The following is an 8,585-nucleotide window of genomic DNA, read 5'->3' on the forward strand; positions in this document are numbered from 1 at the left end:
TTGCGTACACTGAAATATGTTAATAAAATAGTCATTAAAAGTATTAGCTGTTTGGACTGGATCTGAAATAGGGTTGCCCTGATCGTCATTGATGAAATTAGTTGGATGTATTACAGATGTACCTGATAAATCTTTAAGATTTTTCCACAGGGTTTTAGGATCATTTTTAGCTCGACTTTTCTATGAAAAGGGGAGCTATCCTACTCGCCCCGGCGTCGGCGTCGGCGTTGGCGTCACACCTTGGTTAAGTTTTTCGTACCACCCCACTTTATTTCAGAAGTATTACAAGTATGGCTTTGAAACTTACCATACTTGTTCACCATCATAACCTCCATCTACAGACAAGAGTACATAACTCTGTCAAGGTTTTTGACAGAATTATGGCCCTTTTTTGACTTAGAAAGTGTATTGAGCTTGGTTAAGTTTTTTGTACCACCTCACTTTATTTCAAAACCATTGGAGGTATTGCTTTGAAACTGACCATACTTGTTTACCATCACGACCTTCATCAACAGACAAGAGGACATAACTCTGTCAAGGCTTTTGACAGAATTATGCCCCTTTTTGACTTAGAAAATACATTGAATATGGGTAAAATCCACTTATTGCCTTAACCCTTTGAGATATTGCTTTGAAACTTTTAATGCTATTTCACATCATTACCCCCATCTGTACGCAAGAGAAGGTAACTCTGTCAAGGATTTGTTTTAAAAATTAAGGCCTTTTATCGACTTAGAATCTTGGTTAAGTTTTTAGTACCAGTCCACTTTTTGACTGAACTGTTTGAGATATTAATTTGAAAGTTGGAATACTTGTTTACAATCATGATTCCCAAACATGTCCAGGAGAAGGTAATTCTGTCAAAGATTTTATTTGAATATATATTATGCTGATTGTACAAAAATATACTGCTTCCTTGGCATAGATTTCTTGAAAAATTATGTTATTATGTCATTTACCAAGGTGTTCTGAGTGACGTAAAAATACCTTATTCTCTCAAAGTGGGTTTAATACTATTAAATTTATTTAAGGCTCAACTCAGTTTTTTTTTCTTTCTTACCAGCCCTCTTTTGACTTAAACATTTCAAACTTTGCTGCAGTGTTCAAGGGTATCACACAATTCAGTAAAATAATTCTTCACTAAATATCTTAATGCTCATGGCCATTGTTCACTTTAAAAATACAGAGATTCTTGTATTGCCTTTTACTGCAAAAACTTTTTTTATTGGCAAGCAATAAAAAAGTCGAGCGCGCTGTCTTACGGACAGCTCTTGTTCCTATTGTTATTTATTTTTTCTGTAAAAAAAGTTTTTTTTGATGTTTTGATAAGTGTCTTTACTTTATTTCTCCAGATCTTGTACTGTTCAAAGTTACCTTTACTTTTAAAATAATCTCTTTGATTTATTGCATATTTTATATCTGTAGTTAACCAGTTTGGCATTTCAAATACTACAAACTAACAGAAAGTTTTTTTTTCTATTATTTCTTTTCACTGGCATTTGAAAACTGTGTTTATAGTTAAAGTAAGCCAATAACACTTGGAAAAAGTTATTTATTTCACATTGTATTTTCTTTGTATCGTTACTTAACACAGCAAATAAACAATATTATCATAACAAACAAATTGGTAACAACACCTCTAATTTTGTATCAATTAACCTTAATTGCCTTTATCACAATCACAAGGTGTTGAAAACATGTGACGCCAACTGTCACTAATTTAGAACATGTTAACCCACAACTTTTGTTGTCTTATTGTGTTCTACCGAGATGTGATTTTCATTATATTTCTGCAGAAGTGACCAGCGATCAGGTTCGAGTGTTCCAGCAATCTGTGTTCTAGTGATCCAAGGTACAACAATATATATAACATAGGAAGTTGGCAAAGACTGGGCAATAAGGTCGAGCCAAGGGAGGTATTCAAGCTATCCAAGGACAAGCTAACAAAGTTCAACTGTAAATATGTAATTTAGGTAATTTGCAAAAATGTTATACTATGTTGTAAATCTTCATGATAGTGTTTAAGTTACAATATATAATTTCAAGGAAGTGAATACAGTTTTCATGTTTTGAGAAAGATTTACATAGCTTTTCATAACTGAAATAAATTTATCAGTATAAGAGTAGGTTCATAACTTAAGCAAAAGCTGTTTATTTACAGTAAATTTCTGTAAGATACTATTGCTATCATTTAAAGGAACTCCACTTAGGTTTATAAGCTTAAAACATAAAAAAAATTCACATAGATATTAACATGAGCACTTGAAACAGAAATATTAATAAAATATAACCAAGAAATACACAAGAAATACATTGAAAATCATGTTTGTGCTAATTCTCAGTTCAATTCGAATTTTGGGTCATTTTTCACTATTATAATAATTATTCTAGAAAAACGGAGCAAGCTAAAGCTCTGAAATTTCGCACACAAGTTATTAGTTTAGATCTACATCAAATGGAGTATTAATCTCAAAAAAATATTTCCAGTCCCATCATGTCAAAAAACCTCAGTGGAGTCCCTTTAATAAGTAAGTCATATATTATATGTTTTTCCTAGTAGCAGCTGTAATTAAGAAGCATTACTTAATTTATAATGGAAAGTTCAGTGCTGCTTACCTGCAACAAAGTGACATGGTGAGCTTTTGTGATCGCTTTTCGTCCGGCGTCCTTGCTCCGTCCGGTGTCCGTCCGTAAACTTTTACTTTAAACAACATCTCCTCATAAACTGCTCTACTAATTTTATCCAAACTTCACAAGAATGTACCTTGGGTAGTGAACTTTAAAATCTTTTCAAAGAATTTAGTTCCATGCAGAACTCTGGTTGCCATGGCAACCGAAAGAAAAAACTTAAAAATCTTCTTTAAAAAAACAGAAAGAGCTAGAGCTGAAATATTTGGCATGAAACATCATCTAGTTAAAGTCTACCAAGTTTGTTCAAATAAAAGCCCTGAGGTCAAAATTGGCCCCGTCCCAGGGGCGTCATTGTTTTTCCCTTTATGTATATAGTAAAAACTTAAAAGTCTTCTTTGAAAAATCCCAAAGAGCTAGAGCTAAGATATTTAGCATGAAACATCTTCTAATTGGTGTCTATCAAGTTTGTTCAATCCAATTTCAAATAAGGGCCCTGGGGTTAAAATTGGCCCGTCCCAGGGGTCATTGATTTTCCTTATGTGTATAGTTTTGCAAATGACTATGAAAAAATCTCCATTAAAGGAATATTCAGGCAAAATAAAGACAAAAATATTAAAATGATCTTATGTACTCAAATCACACTAAAATGACTTTTCTTGAAGTTTCTATATATGTGTATATTGAAAAACTTTGTGGAAAATGAGATTTTGACCTTAATTAAGATATATTCTGTATGTTACATGTATCTTTATCATTTTGACTTTTTACAATAGTTTGTCTGTAATGATAATGTTCTTTCAATAATAATTCTGTATGACTCTTGTTTATTAATTGAAACGTTGAAGTGATAGATATATTGTTGCAAAATTGAAATAAACTTAATAATAAATATGTGAATATAAATGTGCTCACTCAACACTGTTAATGAAAATTGATTATTATCTGGGGACAATGCTTTTTCTTAAATGGTCAGATTGGTTTAAAATGATTATTACATTAGACAGGCCACGTTACCAAGTATCAAGTGAGTTGCTATGGAAAAGAATATTTATAACATACTGGAATATTTCAGTTATTTCATGAAGGAAAGCTGACTGGTACCAAAATTGCCCATTTGAAAGCAAAGTACACAGAGTTTTTACATGAAATACTTAAAAAGTAAGTAAGTAACTAAATTAATTTGTCACACTTTTGCTGTTTCTGAACATGCATTTTAGCAGATAATCTACAATGTACAAATTGTAAATTATTTTTTCCATAAACAAACAGCTATTAATATGTAACATGTTTTATTTTAACCATCTATACAGAAAAATTGCATTAATTGTTTTGTTACCTTAATTTGAAAAAAATGTTTACCCAGAGATTGACTGTAAGATATGAAATTATCATCCGTTAAATCCATTTCAATATTACATTTTTGAATTTCTTCTTCATATAAACAATGAAATGAATTAAATTTCAGCAATATTGATACTGAATTTATCTTTTAACTGAATTTGATATGGTTTTCAAAGAATTAATGTTTAATGTATAATACTGATTTCGATGCCTTATTTTTTCAGTACCAGGGAGAATGAGACTTGTTTGTTGTCTCAGACAAAAGAATGCTCTGCTGAACTTGATCGTCAATGTATAGAGTTAGAGAAAGCTGATAATTTTACCAATGGTTCAAACACAGAGGTTTCAAAGATGAGACAACAACTGTTAAAGTATAACAATGACTTGAAACAAGCACAAGAAAGGCAGTACGAGCTAGAATATCAAATAGACAATAGGTAACTGTTCTTTCTCTTTGATGTCATTTATTCTGTAATGCTTTTATGTGGCTGTTTTCTTTTGTTTGGCTAAAAAGAACAATAGAGAGAACAAGAGAGTAGCCACATTATTACTCTACTGTTAGAATGTCCATCCGTCCGGTAGCAATTCGGTTTCCGGAGCATAACTTAAGTTCCATTTGGCCCAAAATATTCAAACTACATAAGATGATTATCCATATTGAGTTGAAGACCCATATTGATTTTTGGGTCACAAGGTCAAAGGTCAAGGTTACTTTACATTATTACCTTAAATCTGAAAACAGTTTCCGTTCCATTTGGCCAACAGTGTTAAAACTTCATGGGATGATTGTGCATATCGGGTAGAAGACCCCTATTGATTTTGGGATCACAAGATCAAAGGTCAAGTTTACTATTACCTTTAAACTGAAAAACAGTTTCCAGAGCATAACTTAAGTTCCATTTGGCCCACAATATTCAAACTTCCTTGGAGGATTGTTATTTGAAGGAGGTAATACTTTATTTAATTCCAGTGTCTTACAAATGCTTCATCCTTACTAAAAAAAGAAAATCACTTCCGGGCATATAATGCTCCGCCTAACGGTGCTCTTGTTTTCTTTGTGTTATTGTCTTTTTTTTAACATTTATTTGTTAGCATCCATAATCATTTCTAATTTTCTCTCACATGTATTTGTAATTCTTTATTGTTGTTTTGTTATTTTGACTCCTTTAAAATGTAATAATTTTGATATATTATAACTCTACAGAGGAGAAGAAATTAATGGAAAGATAGTACTCTAGAATGCCAAAAGCTGGTAAGACGTTTAATCATTGGCTCCAAGCAAATACTCATTTGATATGTGACAATATGAAGTAATGCAATTTTACAACACATTTGTATTGTTTTCAGGAATTCTGCCTGTGCAAATGTGTCTTAAAGCAAAATTATTTGATAATATATTTGAAATAGTTATATTTATTTTTAGCTTGTCTATTGACTTAACTTGAGCAATTGTGCTCACCCAGGTGCCGGCATCTATCTTGGTGTGGCTGTCACACTTGGGTTAAATTGTAATGTGCATGTTGGTATCTTCAAAACATTTGAAGGGTTGTTGTTTTTGTAATAAAATTCCATCTAAGTAATTATATACTATTAAATAGTATTCCAAATTGAAATTTAAAGAAGACTGGTCCATTGTATAAATTTAGCAGTTTGTACTTTTGTAATTTTTTAGTAATATAATGTTTGTGGTATTTCAGGAAATCAAGAAGGAAATCAAAGAGTTACAACAAGCATGTGATGATATCAAGAAAGAAATTATTCAGAGACAGCTAGAGGTTAAAACATTAAAGAAGATTTAAATACATTTAATAGACAGACAAGTCAGCATTGATAGTAAAGAATAGTAAAAACTCACTGAAAAAATGGAAAATCTTCAGGTTAGCCTTACCATTCTTGTACAATACACTAACGGTGAAAATTGTAGATGTATAATTTTTTAATCTGTAACAGAAGTATTTGATTTTCTTAAGTAAAGAGGCTTTTATTTTTAGCTCGAATATACGAAGTATATGGAAAGCTGTTCTACTCGCCCCGGCGTCGGCGGTGGTGTTGGCGTCCGCGTCCAGATTTCAGATAAAAGTTTTGTGCAGTAAAATATTTTTCACTATAACTTTGTCATTTCTTAAGGTATCAACTTCAATTATATGTTCCTTATCATCAACCACATCTTATGTGATAAGGTTCATAACTCTAGAACCAATATTTTCAGATTTATCTCCCCTCAAACTTAGAATTTTCCTTAAAAAATACTATTTTTTACTGTTACTTCATTATTTCTTAAGGAATAAACTTCATACTTCAAATATATGTACCTTATCATCACCCCCATCTTATGTGACAAGGTTCATAACTCTAGAACCAATATTTTCAGATTTATCTCCCCTTGAACTTAGATTTTTCCTTAAAAAATATTATTTTTTACTGTTACTTCTATATTTCTTAAGGGATAAACTTCATACTTCAAATATATGTACCTTATCATTAACCACATGTTATGTGACAAGGTTCATAACTCTAGCACCAATATTGCAAGAATAATACCCCCATAAACTTAGACTTTTTTACTAGAAAAATGTTATTTTTTTCTATAACTTCTTTAGTTTTGAATGAAAGGTATCTACCTCAAACTTCAATTACATATTCCTTATCATCAATTACATCTTATGTGATAAGGATCATAAATCTTCAAGCAATATTTTCAGATTTATCTCCACTTGTACTTTGGATTTTTTTTAAAGAAATATTATAACTTCTTTACTTTTTAAGGTATCTATTTTTAACTTCAAATATATATTTCTTATCATCACACACATGTTGTGTGACAAGGTTCATAACTCTATTTCCATAATTATTCCCCCTTGAACTTGGAATTTATGTTAACAAATGTTATTTTTTTACTAAAACTTAATACATAATTATACATAATTGATTTTTTTCATAGTCTTCCTTACTGCATCCAGTATTATATTAGTTGAGCTTCGCTGTCTCCTGTGACAGCTCTTGTTATAATATAATGTTATCTATTTGTTGGACAGGCTCAGATTTGCCCCTGCTGGATGAAGATAATGCTATATTGAGGTATGGGCATCAGTTTGTAGATTATCTTGGTAGAGGACTGGCAGATAATTGAAGCCAGGTATGCTATGTATATATGCAAATTGCATCATACTTAAATTAAGTCTTTACAAATGATTTCATTACAAATGATGACCTTTGAAAGTGAGACGTGGAAGGAATAGCATCTGCTAAATTTTTGTTTTGACTCATTGCTAGAGCAAACAAGCATTTTGATTATGACCTATGCACAAAGATACGAGAATACATTTTGAAATTACATTTTCAAGTCTTTCGATTATAGAAAAAACTTGACATGCACATTTTTAGTCCCCTACCGGTTTACCGGAGGAGACTTTAGGTTTACCCTCCGTCCGTCTGTCCGTCCGTCCGTCCGTTGGTCCACAAAACTGGATCCCGCGATAACGCAAAAAGTACTGAAAATATTTTAATGAAACTTGATATATGGATAGATGGCGGTATGGAGATTATGCACGTCTTTTTCTTTTTTTCCTATGTTGAAAATTCTGGTTGCTATGGCAACAAATAGACTGAAAATATGGCAAATTTTACACATAATCTGGATCCCGCGATAACGCAAAAAGTACTGAAAATATTTTTATGAAACTTGAAATATGGATAGATGGCAGTATGGAGATTATGCACGTCTTTTTCTTTTCTTCCTATGTTGAAAATTCTGGTTGCTATGGCAACAAATAGACTGAAAACATGGCAAATTTTACACATAACCTGGATCCAGTGATAACACAAAAAGTACTGAAAATATGTTTATGAAACTTGACATATGGGTAGATGGCAGTATGGAAATTATGCACATCCTTTTCTTATCTTCCTATGTTGAAAATTCTGGTTGCTATGGCAACAAATAGACTGAATTTCAAGATTTCTGATTCTAGTTTTTAAGTTTTTTTCACTATAAGTTCTTTATTTCTTAAGGTATTTTCTTCAAACTTTAAATATAAGTTGCTTGTCATCAACCACATCATATGTGACAAGGTTTACAACTCTAGCACAAAATTTATCAGAATTACCTCCCTTGAACTTAAAATTTTTATGAAAAAAACATTGTTTTTTTTAATAACTTCCCTTTCTGAATGTATCTACTTCAAACTTCATATAAATGTTTCTTATTATCACTCAACATTTGTGAGTGTTCAATACTCTAGCAAGACTATTTCCAGAATTATGCCCCTTTTGAACTTAGACTTTTTTTTTTGAGAAATTGGTAATTTTTACTCCAACTTCTTCAATCATGATAGGATTTTAAAAATGTTATATTTTGATAACAGGGATGTTTAAAAAATAACTTTTGAGTGTCCTTCAGTCTGTCTGTCTGTCTGTACATAAAAACTGTTTCCTGTGATCACTTTTAAAGAACTTTTTCAACAAATTAGGAACCTAAGTGAATGGCCAATGGCCCTTCAAAATGTTGCTTGGGCTCTTACCGGTAGGGGACTTATGGATTGCTTGCAATACTATGATAATTGCTTGTTTTATATTGAAGCATCTTGTGCAGCATATAACATACATGTGCATAT

General features: G+C 31.5%; 1 long non-coding RNA gene across 1 annotated transcript; it reads left to right on the forward strand.

Annotated features, from left to right (window-relative positions):
• Nucleotides 1–1,507: 1,507 nt before the first annotated feature.
• Nucleotides 1,508–7,289, forward strand: LOC132746880 (uncharacterized). The gene is made up of 6 exons (XR_009628041.1): nt 1,508–1,973; nt 3,704–3,789; nt 4,197–4,409; nt 5,177–5,224; nt 5,670–5,849; nt 7,008–7,289. It is a non-coding gene; the product is annotated as an uncharacterized LOC132746880 (long non-coding RNA).
• Nucleotides 7,290–8,585: the final 1,296 nt, after the last annotated feature.

Source organism: Ruditapes philippinarum, unplaced genomic scaffold (assembly GCF_026571515.1).
Source record: "Ruditapes philippinarum isolate M1 unplaced genomic scaffold, ASM2657151v2 ctg24395_1_1_1_1, whole genome shotgun sequence".
Lineage (NCBI taxonomy): Eukaryota > Metazoa > Mollusca > Bivalvia > Venerida > Veneridae > Ruditapes > Ruditapes philippinarum.